Below are 20,151 nucleotides of genomic sequence, written 5' to 3'. Positions count from 1 at the left end.
AGCTCATATTTGTGTAATTTTTTTTTGAATTGCTAACAAAGAATTAAAGGGAGACTGATATGCATTTCAAACTTATTTGTTCTCATCAGTCAGCCATACCCTTCTGAGATTTGAACCTGGGCTGATTGCACATTAGGCAGTTGTTTTAACCTCTAGGCCACAGAGGTTAAAGCTTATATTTGTTTGTGTGCAAGCAGCTTTGTAGGTGCTTTATATTGGGAAATCAGTTATATAAAAGCAAATGTTTCGTGCTTTAGGTACAGGTGATTGCTTACATGAAAAGAGCATGGTAAGGGGAGGGGAAAAGGAGTTAAGAATGGAGTTGCTGTGTATGAGATCATCTAGGAATTATTTTTGGGAGCTATCTTATGCCTGGTACCTGAACTTTTTGTTCTGGAAAAGTATAAAAGGTGGAAGACATCTTTCCTGGTTGTTGCCTTCATCTCTCTACCAGCCACAAAGAGAGATGGGGTCACCCAACTCTATTTTGATCAAAATAAAAGTTGTTTGCTTGCTGAAACCTCGGCACAGGAGTTTCTTTGGCTCTTTTAAATTCCTGAGTAATGCTGGGGCAATTGTGAGTCTAAGTGGAAAACCTTATGAGACTATTAAATATTTGGATCTATACATTAGTGAATGAACGGTCATTGAATCTTGATTTTGCAACTAAGTAGTATCTGTTGCAGTTTTTCTTAACTCTGGGACTTCTATTCTCCACAATGGTGGTTCTTAAACTGGGGGTAATTACCCACAAGGGGGTAATTTGGATATATATCCTAGGGGGTAATGGAGCAATTTGTAACTGCTTGTTTGTAAGTGGAAGATTCAGATTGGGATTGCAGCTGCTGAGATGCTGGTGTAAAACAACTGGAGTCGTGGGTATTTTTTTAAATGAGGGTAAAGAGATTATTCAAGGCCAGGAAAAAGGTTAATTGAGTCAAATAGGTTAGGAACCGCACTGCCCAACAGATACTAGAAACAGAAATGGGAGTTGTAAGGACCCAAGGATGACATACAGTGGAAAATAGAAAATGCAGCATACTCTCTGAAAATCCTTACATTTGCAATATTTTGCCTATTCTTAAACATTTATAAAGTTTATCATCAGTAAACACGTGGTATTCAAAGGTCTGTGCAATAAGGATGAAATTATTACTGTACAGTAGTTTGGTTATTTATGTTTTGTTTTATATTTATATGCCTGTGGTTATTTTAGTTTAGTTTGGTGTTTATAAAGTTAATGGCTTTGCAAGTAAGGATTTAACCAAGAAAAAATGTCAGCTGACTTTGATTTTAGTGTTTAGTGTTTACACAGAGGGAATATAGAGATCACCCCTGTATATACCAATAGCACTTGGACTTATATACCACTTCATAGTGCTTTTACAGCCCTCTCTAAGCCATTTACAGATTCAGCCTATTGCCCCCAACAATCTGGCTCCTGATTTTATTGACCTTGAAGGGATGGAAGGCTGGATGTACTCTAAGCTGGTCAGGATCAAACTCCTGACAGTGGAATGCAGAGTTAGCCTGCAATACTGCATTCTAACCACTGTGCCACCATGGCTGGTGTATATGGTGAACACCTCTAGTAACCACTATAAATAGGTACCATATTTACCTTCTATATATTTGTATACAAGTTGTTGTTGTTGTTAGTTGCGAAGTCATGTCTAACCCATCGCGACCTCATGGACAACGTTCCTCCAGGCCTTCCTGTCCTCTACCATCTTCTGGAATCCATTTAAGCTCATGCCTACTGCTTCAGTGACTCCATCCAGCCACCTCATTCTCTGTCGTCCCCTTCTTCTCTTGTCCTCAGTCTTTCCCAGCATTAGGCTCTTCTCCAGTGAGTCCTTCCTTCTCATTGGGTGGCCAAAGTATTTGAGTTTTAGCTTCAGGATCTGGCCTTCTAAAGGGCAGTCAGGGATGATCTCTTCTAGAACTGACTGGTTTGATCACCTTGCAGTCCAAGGGACTCGCAGGAGTCTTCTCCAGCACCATAGTTCAAAGGCCTCAAATCTTTGGCACTCAGCCTTTCTTATGGTCCAATTTTCACAGCCATACATTGCAACTGGGAAGACCATAGCCTTGACTATACGCACTTTTGTTGACAGGGTGATGTCTTTGCTTTTTAGTGTGCTGTCTAAATTTGCCATGGCTTTCCTCCCCAGGAGCAAGCGTCTTTTAATTTCTTGGCTGCAGTCCCCATCTGCGGTGATCTTGGAGCCCAGGAAAATAAAATCTGTCACTACCTCCATTTTTTCCCCATCTATTTGCCAGGAATTGAGAGGGCCGGATGCCATGATCTTGGTTTTCTTAATGTTAAGTTACAACCCAACTTTGCACTCTCCTTCTTCACCCGCAACAAGAGGCTCTTTAGTTCCTCTTCACTTTTGGCCATTAGGGTGGTATCATCTACATATCTTAGGTTGTTGATATTTCTCCTGGCAATCTTAATTCCAACTTTTGATTTATCTAGACCTGCCTTTCTCATGATGTGCTCTGCATATAAGTTAAATAGGCAGGGCGATAGTATACAGCCTTGCCAGACTCCTTTCCCAATTTTGAACCAATCAGTGGTTTCGTGTCCAGTTCTCGCTGTTGCTTCTTGACCCGCATATAGGTTTCTCAAGAGACAAATAAGATGATCTGGTACTCCCATCTCTTTAAGAACTTGCCTTAGTTTGTTGTGATCCACACAATCAAATGCTTTAGCATAGTCAATGAAGCAGAAGTAGATGTTTTTCTGGAACTCCCTAGCTTTCTCCATGATCCAGCGTATGTTGGCAATTTGATCTCTAGTTCCTCTGCCTCTTTGAAATCCTCCCTGTTCTTCTAGTAGTTCTCGATCCACATACTGCTGGAGTCTAGCTTGTAGGATTTTAAGCATAACTTTACTAGCATGTGAAATGAGTTCAATGGTGCGCTAGTTTGAACATTCTTTGGCACTGCCTTTCTTTGGAATTGGAATGTAAACTGATCTTTTCCAATCCTGTGGCCACTGTTGAGTTTTCCAAATTTGCTGGCAAATTGAGTGTAGCACTTTTACTGCATCGTCTTTTAAGATTTTGAATAGCTCAGCTGGAATACTGTCACCTCCACTAGCTTTGTTGTTGCTCAGCTTTTCTAAGGCCCACTTCACTTCACATTCTAGGATGTCTGGCTCGAGGTCAGTGACCACCTCATCGTGGTTATCAGGGACGTTAAGCTCGTTCTTGTATAGTTCTTCTGTGTAATTTTGCCACCTCTTCTTAATCTCTTCTGCCTCTGTTAGGTCCCTACCATTTTGGTCCTTTATCATGCCCATTTTTGCATGAAACGTTCCCTTCATCTCTTCAATTTTCTTGAAGAGATCTCTGGTCCTCCCTAGTCTATTGTTTTCTTCTATTTCTTTGCACTGTTCATTTAAGAAGGCATTCTTATCTCTTCTAGCTATTCTCTGGAATTCTGCATTCAATTGGGTGTATCTTTCTTTTTCTCCCTTGCCTTTCACTTCCCTCCTTTCCTCAGCTATTTGCAAAGCTTCCTCAGACACCTATTTTGCTTTCTTGTATTTCTTTTTCTTTGGGATGGTTTTAGTTGCTACCTCTTGTACAATGTTGCTAGCCTTTGTCCATAGTTCTTCAGGCACTCTGTCTATCAGACCTAATTCCTTAAATCTATTTGTCACCTCTACTGTATATTCGTCAGGGATATGATTTAGTTCATACCTGAGTGGCCTAGTGCTTTTCCTTACTTTCTTCAGTTTAAGCCTAAATTTGGCAACGAGCTCTGGTCTGAGCCACAGTCAGCTCCTGGTCTTGTTTTTACTGACTGTATAGAAATTCTCCATCTTTGGCTGCAGAGCACATAGTTAATCTGATTTTTGTGTTGACCGTCTGGTGATGTCCATGTGTAGAGCCGTCTCTTGGGTTGTTGGAAAAGAGTGTTTGCTGTGACCATGGTATTCTCTTGACAAAATTCTATCAGCCTGTGCCCTGCTTCATTTTGTACTCCAAGGCCAAACTTGCCTGTTATTCCGGTTATCTTTTGGCTTTCTACTTTAGCATTCCAATCCCCCATGATGATAAGGACATCATTTTTTGGTGTTAGTTCTATAATGTGCTGTAGGGCTTCATAGAACTGGTCAATTTCATCCTCTTCAGAACTGGTGGTTGGGGCACAGACTTGGACTACTGTGATATTGAATGGTTTGCCTTGGATTCGAACTGAGATCATTCTGTCATTTTGGGGACTGTATCCCAGTATTGCTTTTCCTACTCTTTTATTGACTATGAAGGCTACTCCATTTCTTCTGAGGGATTCTTGCCCACAGTAGTATACCTGATGGTCATCTGAATTAAATTCACTCATTCCTGTCCATTTTAGTTCACTGATTCCTAAGATGTCGATGTTCAGTCTTGTCATCTCTGGTTTGACCATGTCCAGCTTTCCTTGATTCATGGATCTTACATTCCAGGTTCCTATGGAGAAAAAATCTTTACAGCATTGGACTTTCCAATGCTGTAAAAAAATATAAAAAAAATATAAAAATCTCAATAAATCTTAAATCTTAAATCTTTCACCACCAGATACATCCACAGCTGAGCGTCCTTTCAGCTTTGGCCCAGTCACTTCATTCTTTCTGGCGCTATTAGTACTAGCCCTCTGCTCTTCCCCAGTAGCATATTGGATGCCTTCTGACCTGAGAGGCTCATCTTCCAGTGTCATATCATTTTGCCTTTTGTTACTGTCCATGGGGTTTTCGTGGCAAAGATACTGGAGTGGGTTGCCATTTCCTTCTCCAGTGGATCACGTTTTGTCAGAACTCTCTGCTATGACCTGTCCATCTTGGGTGGCCCTGCACGGCATAGCTAATAGCTTCATTGAATTATGCAAGCCCCTTCGCCACGACAAGGCAGTAATCCATGAAAGGGTCTATACAAGTAGTCCTCACTTAATGACCAATCACTTAGCAACTATTTGAAGTTATGATGGACTTCCCTAGAGCTACTTCAGACCTGTTTTCAAAGTTCTACAGCCACACACACACAATCACAGAATAGCGTAGTGGGTGTTCGGCAACTGGCCCATATTTAATCAACAAGGTTGACTCAGCCTTCCATCCTTCCGAGGTCGGTAAAATGAGGACCCAGATTGTTGGGGGTAATAGGCCGACTTTGTAAACCGCTTAGAGAGGGCTTTAAAGCAGTGTGAAGCAGTATATAAGTCTAAATGCTATTGCTATTTACAGCCGTTTGCAGCATCTCATGATCACATGACCGCGATTTTCAGAGTTTTTTTTTGTTGGCTTCCATTATTTAGTTCCAGTTTCTGGCAAAACAAAAAACAAAAAAACCAAGAACAACCTTCCCAATGGATAAAACAGACTCATTTAACTATTACTACATTTGCTTAACAACTGGTGTGTTTGTTTAACAACTACGGCATTTGGTAAATGACCGCTGGAAAAAGAGATTGTAAAATCAGGCGTGGTCACATGATAACCTAGTTAATGACCGCCGTGACTTACAACTCTAATGCTGGACTCAGTTATGGTTTTGTAAGTTGAGGAGTACCTGTAAATCCCCCCTCCCCTTCTAAATGTGGGTGCCTACCAGACATGGAGAGTGGGCCACTTGGAAACCAAAAGCTGCCTGCATAGCTGCCTCTCTGGAGCTGAGAACAGGTGGAACAGCTGCCCTTTGACCCTTGGTATATACATGCGTGACCTGGATGGCATAGCGATAAAGCCAGCCCATGGAATGAAGCCTTCTGCCATTGCCATTTCCCACTGTCTGCTACAGCAGGAACTCAAACACTCACTCCCTCGCCTCTCTTCATTTATATTAACAGGATTATAATATTAATAAGTCTGTTTATTTCACCCCATAATTAATAAGAAAAAAAAGGCAGACGAACAACTCGCCTGCCTACTGCTAATTAAGGTGGTATTATAAGGATGGCATTGACACTGTGGGGAGCCCAGATGCCCGTGATGTTTAATGAATGCTATACAACCCGTAGTGTTATTTAATTTAATAGGAGAATTAATATCAGGATGAAAAGAAATTGCCTCCGCTCTGCAGATGGGAGCGGGATGCAACATTCATCTTGCTTTATTCCATGCATCAACCCACCAAGTGAGCCTCTTAAAGGCTATTTGATTACGCAGTAATGGGCATATTGGCCTTGGTGGCAGGAAGCAGGAGCAAAGGCCTGTGCACCTTTGATAGCAGAACAAATGAAATACACACGTAACCCTTCACCCAGTGCAATCCACTGATAAAGTTCCCCAGTCTTAATTCGATCTGTAAAGATTAGCCCAGCAGTAAAAAGTATTACAAGGCTGACGTCCATGGAGTCTCCCAGGGCATTTGACAAATGGCTTTATGACAGTAATAGGAGAATTAGAATGCAACATTAAAATCTGCACTGTTTAGTTGAGCTAAACTTCACAAAAGAGCATCCCAGGCTCTGGGCAGCTCTTCAGATTCTGCAGAGAAGCACTACAGCCTTTTCTCAAGAGTCACATCAGGTGGAAGTGAGAGCAGTATGCCAATAAATAACAAGGTCTGATAAAAAACCTGGGCTGCCTTTTTATTTATTTAGTATGTCTGTTATCACTGTGTGCTGAGCTGCCCTGGTCTGGTATGGAAGATGCTACATCTTGGCACAAAGCAAAGAGATTTTAGAGTAGTTTTACGGCATGCTTGATAGGTGGTCCCTTGGGCTGGGGACCATCTTAAGTGCTGCTAATTTTTAGATGAATATCATTTTCAGAGCCTAACCTGACATCAGAGCGTTTATAAAGTAATGGTTTGATGATTCTCACATGATATGATCCACCAAATGACTCTATTTATGCCTTTGGTATTCAGTGGCTACATTAGATGTCCTGGGGTAGATAATAATAATAATAAGTTGGAAGGGACCTTGGAGGTCATCTAGTCCAACCCCCTGCTCAGGCAGGAAACCCTATACCATTTCAGACAAATGGCTGGCCAGTCTCTTCTTAAAAACTCCCAGTGTTGGAGCATTCACCACTTCTGGAGGCAGGTTGTTCCACTGGTTAATTGTTCTAACTGTCAGGAAGTTTCTCCTTAGTTCTAGGTTGCTTCTCTCCTTGACTAGTTTCCATCCGTTGCTTCTTGTCCTGCCTTCAGGTGCTTTGGAGAATAGCGTGACTCCCTCCTTCTTTGTGGCGGCCCCTGAGATATTGGAACACTGCTATCATGTCACCCCTCGTCCTTCTCTTCATTAAACTAGACATACCCAATTCCAGCAACTGTTCCCTACAGTATATATTTTAGCCTCCAGTTCCCCAATCATCTTTGTTGCTCTTCTCTGTACTCTTTCTAGAATCTCAACATCTTTTTTACATTGTGGTGACCAAAACTGGATGCAGTATTCCAGGTGTGTCACGGGTTAAATTGCTGTATTTGGGAAACAGCACCTGAATTAGTGTTTGTATAATAAAAGTGTGGCTATGTTGAAGAGGGGCAAAAAGCACAAAAAGGAATTGAAAGTTACTTCCTATCACACCATCATCCTTTAACATTCCTATTAAGCGTCACTGGCCCAGCGCTTACATGCAGGTCTCTGGCCAGTTTCTTATCATTCATATACAGGTAGTCTCAGTGGTGGGATTCAAAGTCTTCAAGTTATGGCCATAATGGAGCCTGCCCATTTTGGTTATAAGTTGTAACAATTATAAAATGATTTTATGGGGTGGGGGTGGGGGGTTGCGACAGTTATCAATTGAATATGGTAGTTGTAAGTTTGAACGCTATGAAAACTTCGGTCGTTAAACGAACACTGCATTTGTTAAGCAACTCCGCTATTCGCTGTGGTGTGGTTTTGTCGAAAACTGGTCATGCTGGTTTTCAGCAAAATTGTCCTAAAAGGTGGTCAGATGACCGCTGGACTCTGCAAATGGCCATAAATATGGCCACCTTGCTGAGTGCCCTAAGTGTGGTCACATTAGGGGGAAGCGAGTGTCAGAATTTTGGAACTGCGTCAATACTACCCTTTTCAGAGAGGTGGGATCTTCAAACAGTCACTAAATAACTGGTTGTAAGTCAAGGACTATCTAAGCTGATTCCACTAAAACCCAGTGGATGGAAAAGACAACATTCTGCCAGCCATGGCAAGTCCTTTGATGTCTTTTCATTTACAATGACTTCTTCATACATGATGGGAGAGGTTTCAGATGATGTGAATCGACTTGCAATATGAGCACAGTGTTCAGAAGCATAGCGACATCAGTCAACAAAAATGCAAAGAACACACTCTGTTCACCCATTTTGAAGAGTTTCCCTTATAAGAAATATATAAGCTGAAAAGTACAAAAGCAAGAAAAAAAAGTTGTGGTTAAGAATGGTCCCCAGAATGCTTATTCTATATAAAGGGAAGTGGGGTGTTTTTTTTTCTGTAGTAGAACCATCCAGAACTTTGCCACCATAGAATTCTGATATCACATTCCCAGAAGCTTCTGTTACAGGCAAAGAAAGAAATCTAATATAGAAAGATAAAGCACAACTTGCTGAAGGAAAAACAATAGAACTAAACAATAGACAGAAAAAATGGGAGGAGGGGAGAGAGACAGCCAGTTTATTTTAAAATTATATTTTTTTTTATTCCAGAAGAAATGTATGGCCCGATGCTCAAAATAACCACCAGGAATATACAGATAAAATGCAAAATTATAAAAACACTGTACATAATCAGATTAAAACATAGCTAAAGCATGTGGATTAAAACATGCTAATAAGAGAAAAATTAAGGAGCAACTATGAAAATCAAACTTTCTTTAGAAACAAGGCAGCTCAAAATTAGAATTCCAATTATATTGTAGTTTCTCTTCAGACCGTACCACTCTTTCCCCGTTCCCTGATCTAAAATTCTGATTTAGAATTCCTGTCAGAAACATAAATACTTTGGGTCTAGCTAATCTGGCTTTTTTTTCCCCCCGCACCTGGTGTCTCATGTTGCAGGAAGATTCCAGCTGAATATTAGGAAAAGCTGGAAAAGTCAAAAGGCGTTTGATGTGGAACCAATTACTCAGAAAAGTGATAGGCTCTCGTTTTCTGGATGTATTTAAATGCAGGCTGGACAACCATCTGTTGCTTTAATTTGGATTTCTACACTAAACAGTGGTTGGACTCAACCATCTAAATGGCCTCCTTCCAACTCTGTGATTTTGTGCAATTGAGAGAAGGTTCTTCTTGCCTGAAGATACACTACCTACAGCAGGGGTGCTAAACTCGCAACGTCACATGACGTGTTGCGACGTATCACGACTTTTTTTCCATTGCCGGCAATGGGGTGGGCACGGTTTCGGTATGACGCATCCGGCAGTTTGACACCCCTGAGCTACAGCTTCTAGCTGTTAGCACTGAGGAGCTTGGAAACAATCTGTGATCATCTTTCTTGCCTCCAATCTTGCATGCTGAGAGCAAAGAGCTAGAAGCATTGATGCTGTTATCTAGCTGATTGAATGAAACAACAAAGCTCAGAAAACACCAAGGGCCCCACAGTTCAACCCTACAGAAATAGAGATATTCTCTTCTATCCGACCGGTGTTCTATCCTGAACTGCTACACAGGTCTGAGACTCCCTTTAACTCCATTCCCTACAGAGAAGGATGGAGAAAAATGACATCAAAACCCCAAAACATAAGGCAGCTTTTCTTCCAGTTAATGCCCCGGCCTCCCAACATATGTAAAGTGTATAGATCAGACACATGTAAGAGAACTGAGGTTGTTCAATATATCTGGAGAACCCCAGTAGAAGAAGGCTATGGAAGGCTGTGGAAGGTCAATACTACCACTTGAAGTCGTGTCCAGTTCCAGAGTAGCCAGTGAATGTATGGCTGCAATGATCAGTGGTTTGAACTGTAGCAGACCAGACCATTTGAATATTCTAAAACTTTCTGAAAGCCAAAGGCCACAAAGAACACATTACAACTGACCAAGAGAGAATTCTATGCTTTCTACTCCAAAATTGATATCTGGAAGAGTGATTTTTTTCCCCTCTGATCTAAACAAAGGTATAAAACAGAGGTGGGCAAATGTAGATTCCCCTTTACGCTCAATCAATCAGTCTGCTTACAATATCTACAGGCAGTCCTTGACTTACAACAGTTCATTTAGTGACCATTCAAATTTACATCATTGAAAAAAATGACCTGTGGCCGTTTTTCACACTTACGACCGTTGCTGCATCCTTATGGTCGTGTGATCAAAATTAAGATGTCCCGGGGTCGTGTGACCACGTTTTATAACCTTCTGACAAGCAAAGTCAATGGGGAAGCCAGATTCACTTAACAATCCTGCTACTAATTTAAGAACTGCAGTGATTCACTTAACAGCTGCGGCAAGAATGGTCATAAAATGGGGCAAAACTGACTTAAGAAATATCTTACTTAGCAACATAAATTTGGGGCTCAGTTGTGATCATAGGTCAAGGACTATGATCTATATTTAAGAAGGCTCTCAGTTTAAAGATTCCCCCGTATGCTTGGAATCCTAAGGGAAAAAAATTCTTACCTATGATTTTTTTAAAAATCTGGACAGCAGCAGCATCACCTACACATAGTCTTCTCCTCTCTAAAGAAATGCTTTGCATTTGTAGTTTAATTTTAATAACTGTCTAAATTTGTATTTATAAACTACAGATTTCACTATGTGTATTTTATTCAAATTGGTATCCCCTGATTTTGGCAATGGATCAGTGAGAGACATTGCCAAAAATGTCTCATCAGATCATCATGGTAATTATAAAATACAGAGAAATTTAATCCTTTTGCTGTTGCTATAGTTTTAGAAAAGAGTTGCTTCTCTGATTGTACCCAGTAGGAGAATTAACATTTAACCAACTAGCTGTAGCCCAAGATGCTTTGGGACCTGGAATGGAAGTAAATGGTATCTTAAATGCCACAGTTGATATTTCTCAAAGCCTTGATAATATATTCGGAGAATAATTTCTCCCTTCCTCTACCATTCATTGCTGTGTCCAGAATTGTTATTTTCAAAAGAACTAAAACAGTATTCCACATTCTAATGGAGGTAAATTCTATTAAATCTTGAACTCATCCATTGAATATTCAAATTCAATTGAATTTTCTTTTATATACTGCTCAGGAGTATTATGCTAATAGGTAATTGGATTAGACTCTCAGACGTTGCTTCCAACTTTGATTCTATGAAGTCATAGATGGAATAAGTAATGTATATCAGTTGTATCTTTTAGATGTAGAAATTATTTGTTTGTTTATTTAATACTGCCTTTATTATTTTTTATAATAACTCAAGGTTACATTCTTTCCTCTTTCTTTTTTTCCCATTACAACAACAAGCCTGTGAGGTAGGCTGGGCTGAGAGAATGACTGGCCCAAAGTCACCCAGCTGGGTTTTATGTCTAAAGTGGTACTAAAACTCACTGTCTCCTAGTTACAATTACTCAGCACATATTGGAATACTTTGGTTTTCTAAAAGTCATGGAGAAAATATCTATATCTATATATCTATATCTATATCTATATCTATATCTATCTATCTATCTATCTATCTATCTATCTACCTACCTATCTATCTATCATCTATCTATCTATCTATCTATCTATCTATCTATCTATCTATCTATCTATATATATATATATATGTTAAATGCTTGTTAACTATTTTAGATTACCTTGCTAGGCCCCAAACATGGGACAAATCTTTATTTCCTGTTTCAGCCTAACCGAAGGCCATAGACAGGCAGTAGTCACAACAGTGACAGCTCATATTTGTGTAAAAATTTTTTTTTACATATATATATATATATATATATATATATATATATATATATATATATATATATATATATATATATGTATGTATAAAAAAAATTTAAAAAAAATTTACACAAATATGAGCTGTCACTGTTGTGACCACTGCCTGTGGATGGCCTTGGGTTAGGCTGAAACAGGAAATAAAGATTTGTCCCATGTTTGGGGCCTAGCAAGGTAATCTAAATAGTTAACAAGCATTTAACATATATATATATATGTGTGTGTGTGTGTGTGTATGTATTTATGTGTATGTGTGTGTGTGTGTGTGTGTGTGTATCATATAAACATATAAACAAACTGACAGCTTTAATAAGGGGGAAAAAACATCTAATAGTGATTGGAAGCCCCTTCTGGACTTTTTGCATGAAAGGGAAAAAATGAAATTATGATACGTGGATCTGATGAATGAAAAAGTACAAAATAGAAAAATAAAAGTTATGTTATAAACTTAGAGTAAGACTTTAATGTAAATTTATACTTATATCTGTTATAAAAGAAAATCAGAAGTCATTTCTTCATAGGCTATTTCTTTTTCTTTCTGCATTTTTGGCTTTGCTTTCTTTTTCATTCTTTTCTTCTTTATATTTCACTTATTAGTAGTTGTTAGTTTTTAATCTGTGTTAAAAATTCAATCTCTGTGTGTGTGTGTGTGTGTGTGTGTCTGTGTTTGTGTGTTGTCTTGTCTCTGCACTCATCCAGAAGCATGCAGTACTAGGAACAGCTAAAATCCTGCACAGAACCCTTAACTTCCCAGGCATCTGGTAGAGCAGAGGTCCCCAACTTTTTGGGCACCAGGGACCACTTTTTCCGTGGACCGGAGGGCGCATGATTTTGTGTGCTGCCTGGATCCTGTAGATGGGGCTTTCCTTGTTTGTGCGGACCGGATGCTGGCATGCTATGGCCCGGTACTGGTCCATGGACCAGGGGTTGGGGACCCCTGTGGTAGAGGACCTAAGACTGAGGAAGACACAGACCACCCATAATGATGAGAACGGAATTAGTCCATATAGCAGACTTATAGACCAGTCACAAGTACCTTGGTATCCCACAGTCACATAGGAACTATTGTAAGGGAACAAGGAAGATAGCAACATGCCCCAAAATAAGAAAGGTCCTGAAGAGCCAGCTCAGGAGAAAAACAAGGAGAAGAACAAGATCCATGACATCAACACATATATCCTGTCAATCATCAAATACCCTACTGGTATAGTGGGCTGGCCAAAGAAGGATATGGAAGCTGCCAATGTGAAGACCTGGAAGTTCCTCACAGTGTAAAGAGTCCATCCCAAGTCCAACATCCAGAGACTATACCCAAACCAGAAAGTGGGCAGGTGGGATCTGGTGAGTGTCAAAGCCATTGTCTTGGATGAAATCCAAAGCAGACAGGAATATATCACTAAGATGGCCCCCAAATAGAAAATGCTAAGAAAATGCCTGAGGCAGTAGAAGACAAAGGAGGAGGATCAAGCAAAGGAAGTATCATGGCACAAGACAAGATTCTGCCTGAGAGGTACCACCTGGATGTTCCACATAGCTGAGGTGGCAGACATTGAGAAATCCCACCAATAGCTGGAAAGGGCTGGACCAAAAGACAGCACTGAGGGACTAATCATAACAGCACAGGGACATGCACTAAGCACCAGATACATAGAAGCAGGGGTCTTCCACACTAGATAGGACTCAAGGTGCAAAGTATGCAGAGAGTCCACAGAGACAGACCAACACATAGTGGCAGGATGTAAGATGCTGTCAGGAATAGCATACACGGAACGGCACAACCAAGCGGCTGGCACTGTGCAGAGGAACACCATTACAAAATATGCTAGAGCCTCTCATGTCCAGATAAGAGATCCCACAGAAAGCCATGGATAATAAGAAAGCTAAGATCCTGTGGGACTTCCACATTCAGACAGATAGACCAATCAACCAATCAACCAGGCATTGTATTAGCAGGCAAGGACCAGGTGACAGCAATGACTATAGATGTAACTGTGCCAAATGACAGAAACATGACAAAGAAGGAGTATGAGAAGCTAGAGAATGTACAATGAATAGAGGTTTCCATCTCAAATCCAGAGCCTGAAGGAGGAACTAGAGAGTAAAGGCCAAAGTGGTCCAAACGTAAAGGCCAAAGTGGTCCCAGTGGTAGCAGTAGCACTTGGGGCTGTGAGTCCTAAATTGGAAGGTTGGCTCCAACAGATCCCAGGAACAACATCAGAGGACTCTGTCCAGAAGGCTGCTGTTCTAGGAACAGTTAAGATACTGTGTACACAACCCTCAAACTTCCAGGTCTCTGATAAGGGGACCAACATTGAGGAAGACACATATACACCCATAGGGGTGAAAAGGGATTTTTTTCCCCAGTCTTATGAACAAATAACATCACAGTAAGGCTACCTGAAAAGACATTTCTTTTTCTTTCTTCAGACATGGAACATCAGATGTGGGCGGGCGAATGGAAGTAACAGGAGTTTTCCACGCATGGCCTACTGCAGCACCGTACAAAGGATTGGTGATTGTGTTTGATGTTCAGAGTCAGATCTGACTGTGCTTAAACTTAGTCTACTCCCTGGACCAAATCACTCAACTCTATCTAGCTCAGGGGTCTGTTTGTTAATGCCCCTGAGAAGATGATGAGGGGAGCAGAGATTGGTAGTTTCCTCCTGTAATAGATCTCGAGTGCGTGGCATTCAGAGCTAAGAGGTGTCATGTTGATATCCTTGCCAGAGGTGATAAGAGCTTAGCAGGGGGAGCTTTAAGAGGCTAGAACTGCAACTGATTTTGTAGCAGCCTTCTTTTGTGAAGGCCTGATAGCTGTTGCTTGAAACAGAGCAGTCAGTTTTGGACACCGAGCAGTTACAAGAGCATACCTAGACAAAATAGGTCAATTCCCATTAGTATACTGGAAGTGGATAATTTCAGTCCGAATAAGAGGGCTACTTTGGAGCTGGATGACTTGAGACCAGTTGGGTTCACAGCACTACATACAGTCTGATGGAGACAGGAGAAGATGTATGGAATAGGAAGTAACATTACTGCTCTCATGCACCAGGGGAGGCCTCTGTAGTAAGCCATTTGCAAGCTGTGGTTATAGGTTTGTCCATGAATGGAAGTGTCTGTCAAGCTAGATACAACTGAGTTTTGATTTAATTCCAAGAATAGAGTTATAATTTGCTTATAGGAGATGTCTGCAGTGCTTGCAACTTATGAGACTTCTAGACCAAGACATTTGGCTGGTTTAGAATCCAAGTTAGAAAATGCCTGCATTAGAAGTCTGCAGGAGGGTAAGGATGAATGCTCACTGCTACAAAGCTGAGAAAGAAAGACCTTTGGCATTAGGGTAGGCAACCTTGGCTCTTTTATGACTCATGGACTTCAACTCGCTCCCTCCTTAATCAGGAGGTGAGGGGGGAGCCCTTGCAGGGTCGTGCTGAGGAGTTTAGTCAACATCTGTCGGACAAAATCGCTCGGATTCGGACCGGTTTGGACTCCGACTGGGCAGAGTCTGACGATGAGGATGAGGGCAGTCTTGTCGATATTATCTGGGAGGAGTTTGATCCTGTGACTCCTGAAGATGTGGACAGGATCATGGGGAAGCTGAGCTCCACCACGTGTTTGTTGGACCCGTGCCCCTCCTGGCTGGTTTATGCAGCCCGGGATGGGACACGAGGCTGGCTCCAGGCAGTGATAACTGCTTCTCTGAGGGAGGGTAGTTTTCCCGCCGCCTTGAAGGAGGCGGTTGTGAGACCCCTCCTCAAGAAGCCTACCCTGGACCCAGCTGTATTAAATAACTTTCGTCCGGTCTCCAACCTTCGCTTTCTTGCGAAGGTTGTTGAGAGCGTGGTGGCGCATCAGCTCCCCCTGTTCTTGGAGGAAGCTGATTATCTAGACCTGTACCAATCGGGCTTCAGGCCCGGGTACAGCACGGAGACGGCATTGGTCGCGCTGGTGAATGATCTCTGGCGGGCTCGGGACAGGGGCTGTTCCTCTGTCCTCGTCCTATTAGACCTCTCAGCAGCTTTCGATACCATCGACCATGGTATCCTGCTGCGGCGCCTCAGGGGAGTGGGAGGCACAGTTCTTCAGTGGTTCTCCTCCTACCTTCTGGGGCGTTCACAGTCGGTGTTGGCAGGAGGGCAGAGGTCGACCTTGAGGCCCCTTGTTTGTGGAGTTCCTCAGGGATCGGTCCTCTCGCCTCTCCTGTTCAACATCTACATGAAGCCTCTGGGTGAGATCATTCGTGGTTTTGGAGTTGGTTATCATCAGTACGCTGATGATACCCAGCTTTTTATTTCAACCCCAAACCACCCCAGTGATGCCCTCGACGTTATGTCCCATTGCCTGGAGGCGGTTCGGGTCTGGATGGGGAGGAACAGGCTTTGACTCAACCCTGACAAGACTGAGTGGCTGTACGTGCCGGCATCTCAGGATATTCAGAATATTCCATCTCTTTCTATGGGGGGTGAGCTATTACCCCCCGTAGATAGGGCTCGTAACTTGGGGGTCCTTCTAGATTCACGGCTCTCCTTAGAAGATCATATAGGAGCTGTGACTAGGGGGGGCTTCGCCCAGGTTCGCCTGGTGCGCCAGTTGCGGCCCTATCTAGACCGGGATGCCTTGCGTACAGTCACTCATGCACTCATGACCTCTCGTTTGGACTACTGCAACGCTCTCTACATGGGGCTGCCCTTGAGGACCACCCGGAGGCTTCAACTGGTGCAGAGTGCAGCCGCGCGGGTTGTGTTGGGGGTCTCCCGATACTCCCATGTTACACCTCTGCTCCGGGAGCTGCATTGGCTGCCAGTTGCCCTCCGGGTGAGATTCAAGGTGCTGGTTATGACCTACAAAGCCCTACATGGCATGGGTCCGGATTACCTACGGCAGCACCTGCTGCCGGCATCAACTTCCCTCCGTCCAGTGCGCTCCCACAGAGTGGGCCTCCTCAGGGTGCCTCCGATCAGAGAATGTCGATTGGTGGCCCCCAGGGGGAGGGCATTCTCTGTGGGTGCGCCAGACCTGTGGAACCGCTTGCCGGTTGAGCTCCGGATGGCTCCTGACCTTCGCTCCTTCCGGCGCGATTTAAAAACTTATTTATTTGAACAATCTGGCCTGGTCTGATGGGTTTGGGGTTGGATTTAGTTTTAACACACTTTTATTATTGTATTATATTGGGCATAATTATTTAATTCTTTTTAACTCTTTTTAACTTTTGTATTTACATTTTGATATTTATTGCCTTGTACACCACCCTGAGTCCTTCGGGAAAAGGGCGGTATAAAAATTTAATAAATAAATAAATAAATAAATAAATAAATAAATAAATAAATAAATAAATAAATAAATAAATAAATAAACTCCCAGAATTCCTGAGCCAGCTATGCTGGGAGTTGAAGTCCATGAGTCATAAAAGAGCGAAGGTTGCCTACCTACCCTTGCGCCTAGTCCAACTTTAGAGGACTCACCCTACAAAAAGAGCCTTGGTGGAGCAGTGGGCTAATGCCTCCTTAAGTAACACCAGCTGCCTGCAATTAGTGCAGGTTCGCATCCCACCAGGCTCAAGGTTGACTCAGCCTTCGATCCTTCTGAGGTAGGTAAAATGAGGACCCAGATTGTTGGGGGCAATTAAGCTGACTTTGTAATAATGCTGCTTGGTGGGTGTGTGAAAGCCCTAATAAGCAGGCATATACATAGAATGAAGGCTACTGCTAAGCTTGTAAGCCGCCCTGAGTCATCGGAGAAGGGCGGGATATAAATGGAATTAAAATAAAATAAAATAAAAAACTGCTGTTTGCCCCTTATTGGGCTTCTCAAAGGCAGTGAAGGCCTGGCTCTTCCCTCAGGCACCAGGGCCAGGATGTTCATCATCTAAGGATGCTGATGGTATATGGTTCATGGGTATGATTTTTTTAAAAAAATTGGGGGCTCAACTTCCTTTCTTTTTCATTTTAGTTCATTTAATAACAGTATTAGAGCCCTGGTGGTGCAGTGGTTAGAATGCAATACTGCAGGCCAATTCTGCTAACTCCCGGCTGCCATCAGTTCAATGCTGACTGGCTCATGGTTGACTCAGCCTTTCCATCCTTCCGAGGTCAGTAAAATGAGGGCCCGGATTGTTGGGGAGCAATATGCTGACTCTGTAAACTGCCTAGAGAGGGCTGTAAAGCACTGTGAAGCAGTATATAAGTGCAATTGCTATTATATTTTTATTCTTGTTCTCCACCCAACGTTTCCCTGGGGAGATGAGCAGCCACACAAATTTGTTTAATAAATGAACAAGCAAATAAAATATTTATGCTACATAAAGATTTAGCTTAGTCCGTTTGCTACATATCTGTAGCATGTGTTTTTAGATAGCTTATTAACTCTCAAACTGTAGAAAACCAACAAATCTAAACAGAGCCAAGAGCTGTTTGAAAACAGTCTTACTTTGTCTCTTGGATGCCAATCAAATGTCTGCAGTGGTTGCAACTTATGAGACTTCTAGACCAAGACATTTGGTTGGTTTAGAATCCAAGTTAGTCAAAGCTGTTGTGCGTGCACATTTATTCTCTCCATGATCAATTCCTGCCTGCAGACTAAGATGTCATGAAGAAGCCATGTTCCCTTTCATCCAGTGGACTGAATATCTGCCTGTACTAGCCACCTCTGAGTGGATTGCCTATAGATGTAGACTTTGCTTAGACAAATATAATGACATTTGGTACTCATTTATACAAAACACAGTAGCTTTAAAAATATGACAGTTATAAATATGTACATGTAGAGTGGTACTTCAGTACTCATTGTTAATTGATTCAGGGAGGTGTGATGCGTATCAAAAATGATGAGTATCAAACAAATGTTTACATAAAGAATAATGTGGTGAGTCACAAGGCAGATGACACCGACACATTCTAGTTTGTGCTTTGTGTACCAAACAAACAATGAGTACCAGGACAAAATGTTTGCGTCAAAATGCATTGAGTACCAAATTCAATGAGTTTCAAAACAGTTGAGTACCAAGGTATCCCTGTACTTGATTAATTGCATTAGATAATTTAGTTGCAACTACAATTAAAATAATATATTCAAGCTTTTTACTTTTACTTTTGTTGCATTTTCTCACTTTTTTAAAAACACTTTCTATGTGTGCGTGTTCATGGCAGAAACCTGCCCTGCAACTTCTGTTTTGAATAATCAATAATAGTATTGAATAATAGTATATCCAATTAAGCATAGTTTTGTACCATATAATATCAATCTTATTAACTCTCAAGACTCTTTTTTCCACTATGTATTCAAAATGGACTGTGATTTAATACAGAGATCTATGTATATGCATGTGTGTGTATCTATTTGTGTGTGTGTATAAATATGTGTGTGTGTATACATATATATATGGGTATGGGTGTATATATACAAACACACAAACTTTTGAGAGCAGGCAACACAATTTAATTTTTAATGTGTGCCAATGTGTACATAGAAAAAGTGACAATAAAGGTTATGCTATCATATTCATCTGAATGATAGGGAAAAGAAAGGAAAAATTGTATTCTGGTATTCACAATGGGAAGGCCCTAGGTGATAAAAATAATTTCTCAACAGGTGCTTAAAAGAGGTATGTAGTAGGTGGGAGCATTCCAGAGTGCAGACGCCACAATAGGGAAGTCCCAACTCAACAAAATAACATCAACAGAAATAGAGGATGTGACGTGAGACGGTACACAACAACTGTTCCAGCCTTTTTAGAAATAAAATATAATAGTCCCAGACAGTTTAGCGCTGACAACAAGATGCCCACGCATAAGTAAATTATCTTGAGGTTAGTTTACTGCAATTCACTTTATTTTATTTTATTTTATTATTTATTTATTTTATTTATATCCCACTTTTATTATGTTTACAAATAACTCAAATTGGCCAACACATCCAGTGCACCTCCTCCTCCTCCTATTGTCTCCATAACAACAAACCTGTGAGGTGGGTTGCATTGAGACAGAGAATGACTGGCCTAAGGTTACCCAGCTGTCTTTCATGGCTAAAGTGAGGCTAGAACTCATGATCTCCTGCTTTGTAGAAGCTGTGGTGGCACAGTGGTAAGAATGCAGTATTGCAGGCTAATTCAGCTCACTGCCTGGAGTTCGATCCTCACCAGCTCAAGGTTGACTCAGCCTTCCATCCTTCCGAGGTCGATAGAATGAGGACCCAGATTGTTGGGGGGGGCAATATGCTGACTCTGTAAACATCTTAGAGAGGGTTGTAAAGCACTGTGAAGTAGTATATAAGTCTAAGTGCTTTTGCTATTGCTATTATAGCCTGGTGCCTTAACCACTAGACCAAACTGGCTCTCT

Source organism: Vipera berus (genome assembly GCF_964194415.1).
Source record: "Vipera berus genome assembly, chromosome: 2".
Classification (NCBI taxonomy): domain Eukaryota; kingdom Metazoa; phylum Chordata; class Lepidosauria; order Squamata; family Viperidae; genus Vipera; species Vipera berus.
This window is presented reverse-complemented; position numbering follows the sequence as displayed.